Consider the following 5,875-nt stretch of genomic DNA (forward strand, 5'->3'; position numbering starts at 1 on the left):
CCTCCACAACTAGACTGAAGAACAAAACGACAGCAACTTGTCTGTTCCCCTTCCCCCAATTCTCCAGTGCTGTTCCCATCCCCTAATTCCCCAATAAAAACCTTAAAAAAAGAAAAAGAAATTTATAAAAAAAACAGTAAAATAGGTAAGATTAAACTCTATATCTAGGGATGCACATTTGGGTAATAAAACTATAAAGAATAAAAGGAAATGATTATGAAAATCAATTTATTAGATTTCTATATCTGTGTATTAGTTTACAGTAAAACAATAATTTTTAAAAATTCAGATGTTACATAGTGTTGAATAGCAGAACTAGACTCATGGATAAAAGTTACAGATAAGATTTTGGCCCAATAAGGAACCTCTAATGGTAAAGTATTCCAAAAGGAGATACAGTTCCCAGCATAGAAAGTACTCAAATAAAAGATGAATAAGCAAGTTAACGTCATCATTATGATGATCTCATCAAAGAACTAGGGGATGTGAGAATCATAAAACAACTAAAACCTTGTATTTAACAAATTCTGTCATCTTTTAGTTTATTGCTACTTAACTTTACTTCATAAAACAAAGAAACAAAAAGCAGATGAATCAATAAAAAGTAAGTCCCTCCTTCAGACTTGAGTCTGAGGAAGGATAAAATACTGGTAAATATCTTCTGACTGTAATTTGACAACTTTAAGTAACATGAACCAATAATAAATGACACTCCTCCTCCATTTTCCAGAGAAACAAGGGAAAAGAATATAAAAAGGATAACAGTACCAGCGAGTTGTAGTAATTGTGATGAATATCTCGCTTAATCAAATGGTGTTTTAAGACTCTACTCCTTGGCTTCTTCGTTGAATGAGCTACTGATTTGTGGGTCCAGAAGCAGTTAATACATGGTCCACGAGGAGTGACTAACACTGCTCCCATTGCCAGTGACATCCCCTCACAGGTGCATCTCTAACCACGGGTGAGAGATACGATGAGCAGCTGGTGCCTCTACTTGCTTTTTAGTCCACTGTGTCGTATGCACAAGCCTCCGATTCAAAAACAATGTTTCATTGTTTGATTCAGTTGGTCTACACAAATGGGTTGGAGGGTGGGGGAAGAAGGAGCTTTTTCTAGTGTTAAAAGGGATAGATCTGCCCTGGTCCTAACACCAGCTCTACGGTTTAACGCCTAAGGAAAATCAAGGCTATAGTAGTATCTTAAGGCCAAGTGAATGCAAGTGACAGTGAATCCCTGTGAACCCTGATGTCAGAAATAATACATAGGCTTGAATGCAGACTGCACTCAGACTTTGGAAAAGGTAGCAGGCAGAAAGATGGTGTAAATAAATTATATGGTTGGCACATTTTCTGTCAAAATGTGATTTATAACACTCAATCTGTACCCCAACAGTTGTCCTCCATGTTAGTAATTCCCTCTCTTTTTTTTGTCTAATGAATTTTGGCCCTTCAAAGTAATGATTATCTATCATAGGATGAGCTCTTAAAGTTCTGCCAATTCCAAGTTCTATGATACTAGTTTCATCAAATAAAATGCAAATCAATTTCTGGAAGCAAAATAACACATAATAAGATTTCCTAAACTGACATTCTTAAATGTTACTCAAGATAAGTCCCAACATAAAGAACGTGTTTTTTCTTGTTAGTGTCTTTTGAGTAAAGACATATTTATGGAAGTTTTTTCTCCTATATATTTTGCTCATGACGAAAAAAATATCTGTGGTCTAATCACCTTGATGCTTGACCACTCTGTTAAAACAAGCTATTAGTCTATTAGGATAGGTTAAAATGTGATTACAAATAGGCCCCGAAATGCAATCGCTCATATAAAAGTATATTTATCACTCATGTAGAGTGCATGTTCCATGTTGGCAGGAAGTCACAAGGTCCTTCAGGAACTCAGGCTGAGAGGCATGTGCTGGGTTCCCACAGTGGTACCAGCGGCTGGGGCTATGGGCCTAGTGGTGCTGTTGGCCATGAGGTGTCGGGTAGATGGGTCAGGCAGCCAGCACTACCCGGACTCGCACCGTCCACAGGCTGGCTGAAACCCCTCCCCACTCCCACCTCATACTCAGACACCCTCCCCTAGGGCTGTGTGACACTGTTGGGCTTGTATCGCCTGCTCAGAACATTTTGTGGCCCCTGCTCCTACTCGCAGCTGGGGTTCCCAGGACTCGAATTTCCATCCTGAGGGTCCTGATCTGGTTTCACCCCAGGTCTGCTTGTAGGGCACCTCACCTGTCCCTCATCTTTCTTCAACTTTCTCTGCTGGCCCAGGCCGTGTGAAGGGACGTCTAAGTCAGGCTACAGTCTCTGTTTCCTGAGCTCTAGGAAAGCCCAGAAGACTCCACACAGGGTCCAGAAAAACCTGGGTGGGAGAATCCCCAGTTCACCCCCAATATATGTGCCTGGGGGAAAACAGGCCCCTCCCAATTCATAGACCAGAAAACTACCCCATGGAAAAAAATTTCTTGGGTATCACACCAAAGGCACAAGCAATAAAGGAGAAAAAAAAGATGACATGGACTTCATAAAATTAAAAAAACAACAACTGTGTATCAAAAGATAAAATGAGGGCTGGCCGAGTAGCTCAGTTGGTTAAGAGTTGGCTTGGGAGCACGAGCTCTGAGCATCAGGGCTGCCGGTTAGGTTCCCACATGGGCCAATGAGGCTGCGCCCTCTACAGCTAAGATGGTGAACAACAGCTCGACCTGGAGCTGGGCTGCTGTGAGTGGCTGGCAACGACATAGGCTGCAGCCCCTGNTTTTTTTTTTTTTTAAGATTTTATTGGGGAATTGGGGGAGGGGAACTGCATTGGGGAAGGGGAACAGACAAGTTGCTGCCCTTTAGTTCTTCAGTCTAGTTGTGGAGGATGTCACTTCACTGGCCCATGTTGGTATTATCATTGTGCTCTTCCTGGGTGAGGCAGTCGGTTGCCAGCCACTGGACGGCTGCTCACGGCAGCTCATGTCAGCTGCCAGCCTGAAAGTACATTTTCTTATCTGGGACCCAAGCCTCCATGATGTGCATGGAATACACAAAACTCTATACCTTCTGCATAATATTCTTTTAAAAATTCAGGTATGAGAGAAATCTTTTTCACCAAAACACCAACTACATAATATTTTGGTGAAGAGATTTCTCTCATACCTAAATTTTATATGGTGAGATACTCAACAATAAATAGTATCATATATAACTGATTAGAAAATGTATCAAGGCAATGCTACCTAAAAACCTATCAGTTCAATGTCTATAAAGTAATTTATTAATGTTAAGGAAAACATTATTAAAGTGTTTAATTTGCCAATATTAACACAGCTATTACTGTAACTGTTCAGTCCTAGCTAGCTGGTCACTTTGAGGTCAGTGACAGCAGCTGTTTGACAGTAGTCTAATTCCACTACTAGATGTGCTTTCAGCAATTAGGGAAGGACTAATTTGTAATTGTACATGACAGGAATCTTTCTAATGCTAATTTGCATTAAAATCTGAGTACTGATTTCAGAGGAGATTTTATCAAAAGATTTGGCATGGGGCAAACACACTAGGGAGCTTTTCAACCCCTCAGCAGCCTTGAGACTTAGCTACACATCTTAAATCAAAGGCATTTTATATTATACTACAACTATCTGCTGGGTAATACTGGCTACAGAAAAAACGACTTTTTTTGGTTTTTTAAAGACTTTATTGGGGAATTGGGGGAGGGGAACAGCGTTGGGGAATTGGGGAAGGGGAACAGACAGGTTGCTGTTGTTTTGTTCTTCAGTCTAGTTGTGAAGGATGTTGCTTCACTGGCCCATGTTGGTGTTATCATTGCACTCTTCCTGGGTGAGGCAGATCGGTCACCGGCCACTGGACGGCGGCTCACGGTGGCTCTTGGCAGCTCACACTGGCTGCCAGCCACTCACAATAGCTTACGGGAGCCCACTGCAGCTCCACTGCAGCCTATACCGTCGCCGGCAACTCATGACAGCCCAGCTCCAGGTTGAGCTGTTGTTCACTATCTTAGCTATAGAGGGCGTAGCATCACTGGCCCTCATGTGGGATCCGAACCGGGGCCCTGCTGCTCAGAGCTGGCGTTCCAAGCCAACTCTTAACCAATGTGCCACTTGGACGGCCCAGAAATGACTTTCTTTAGGCTATCTGCATGCTTATTCTTCTGAATAACAATAAAAAATCAGTTTGTTACATTTAGGATATAAGCTGTAGCTACTGCTAAAGATGGCTTTGTGAACTAAAAAGTTAACTCAATCATATACAAGACAAAGGTAGAAAGATAACTTAAGTCAATGATTTTCAGACTGAAAATCAGATTCTGCGGTTGTTATAAGAGCCACTAAATTATGCTGTTTAACATTATTAATTAGTGTTAGTTTGAAACAATAGATCAAGGAAAGTAATACACTTTGCATTCCCACATTAGTAGAGTTTAGTACAGACATACAGTATAGTACATATTTTGCTTTTTTCTCACTTAGAATGTATCTTGGGGATCATTCCATATCAATTAATATGGAGCTACCTCCTTTTAAGTGGTCATATTTAAAAGAACACTAACAAATTATTATTATTTTTTTCAAGTTTCAGATATTTATTAATCAGTGTGACCTCAACATAACACACCAACATGATTTCGTGCATTAGGAGGGAGAATATTTCTGGTTAAGTGGAAAATTGTGTGGATGGTTTCTGGAAGACCTTCATTCTAAGCAGCTTTATAGAAACATTTCATTTAGAAGTCTGGACCTTCTTTCTTCAGTTTGCTGTAATCTACATTCACTGAGTAGAACTTGTATTGCTCATTAGGACCCAGTTTGTTCCAGGGTTCTGGGTTATTCTTTTTATCCCAACAAACAACTGGATTGAACAATGCCAGGCGCATAACATACAGTGCTGCTCCAGTACCTCCAGCTCCAATAAACACAAAGAGGGGGATCAAGCTCAGGTGCTTCTTGGCCTGGCCGAGGATTTGGCGCAGCATGGTTTGGCAGTGGTCTCGGGGTCTAACAAATTATTATATAAAGGGTTCAGAACACAGCATCCAAGATAACAAAGGCTTGGAAGCTAAGATGTATAGAAACTGTTGAAGGATTCTGGATTGTTTAGCCTGGAGAAAGAATTTACTAAAGGAATTATAAAGTTACATTCAATCATTTACTTAAAACATTCCTTAGCATCATGATGTTAACACAGTTGTCTTCAATAAAACTACTAGACTTTAATTGGATCAAAATTCAGGTACTGTCACCTCAAGAAATTTAATAAAATTTTAAAAGAAGGAATAGGAGGAGGAGGAGAAGAAAAGAAACAAATGAAAAAAAATTCAGGCATTATATTTCCTAACTGCACTAAAGAGTAGCCAAACAGTAGTTGCAACCAAATAATAGATAAGGGAAAGTGTCTCTTTATAAAGTATTCCAATTAATAAATGTAAAAGATATGACAAAAATCAGAATATCACCGTTTTGCAACTCCAATGAATTAACAAATATAGCCAATGAACATCACAGAAAGAAAAGCAACTAGACATTAGGTGCCTCCTGATAAAAGAACATAGTACCACCTACAGTCTTGCCACAATGATCAAATCTGAGTCTGATCAAGCCTCAGAATCCAGTTGCTAATATTCAGGTAACACAGAGCACAGAGAAACATGCTGAATTTCACTGAGAATAAGTATCAGTAAAATCCCAATAGTAGGAAACCTTATTGGTGAAAAGGCCTGTGTTCTGTTACCAGTAGAGTAAAAGATATCATCAAAACGAAATAGGTAATGGGCCGGCCGAGTGGTGCGATGGTTAAGAGCTGGCTTGGGACGCCAGAGGGCCCCGGTTCGGATCCCACATATGAGGGCCAGTGACACTGCCCTCTAC

The 5,875-nt window shown here is 40.4% G+C and overlaps 1 protein-coding gene and 1 pseudogene across 4 annotated transcripts in view; both read right to left on the minus strand.

The window, feature by feature from the left end:
• The window catches only part of MICU1 (mitochondrial calcium uptake 1), a 216,148-nt gene that overhangs the window by 147,660 nt on the left and 62,613 nt on the right, over positions 1–5,875 (minus strand). The gene's annotated exons all lie outside the window — the stretch shown is intronic.
• On the minus strand, positions 4,634–5,005 carry LOC109372422 (cytochrome c oxidase subunit NDUFA4 pseudogene; annotated as a pseudogene).

This window comes from Hipposideros armiger, unplaced genomic scaffold (assembly GCF_001890085.2).
Source record: "Hipposideros armiger isolate ML-2016 unplaced genomic scaffold, ASM189008v1 scaffold_15, whole genome shotgun sequence".
Classification (NCBI taxonomy): domain Eukaryota; kingdom Metazoa; phylum Chordata; class Mammalia; order Chiroptera; family Hipposideridae; genus Hipposideros; species Hipposideros armiger.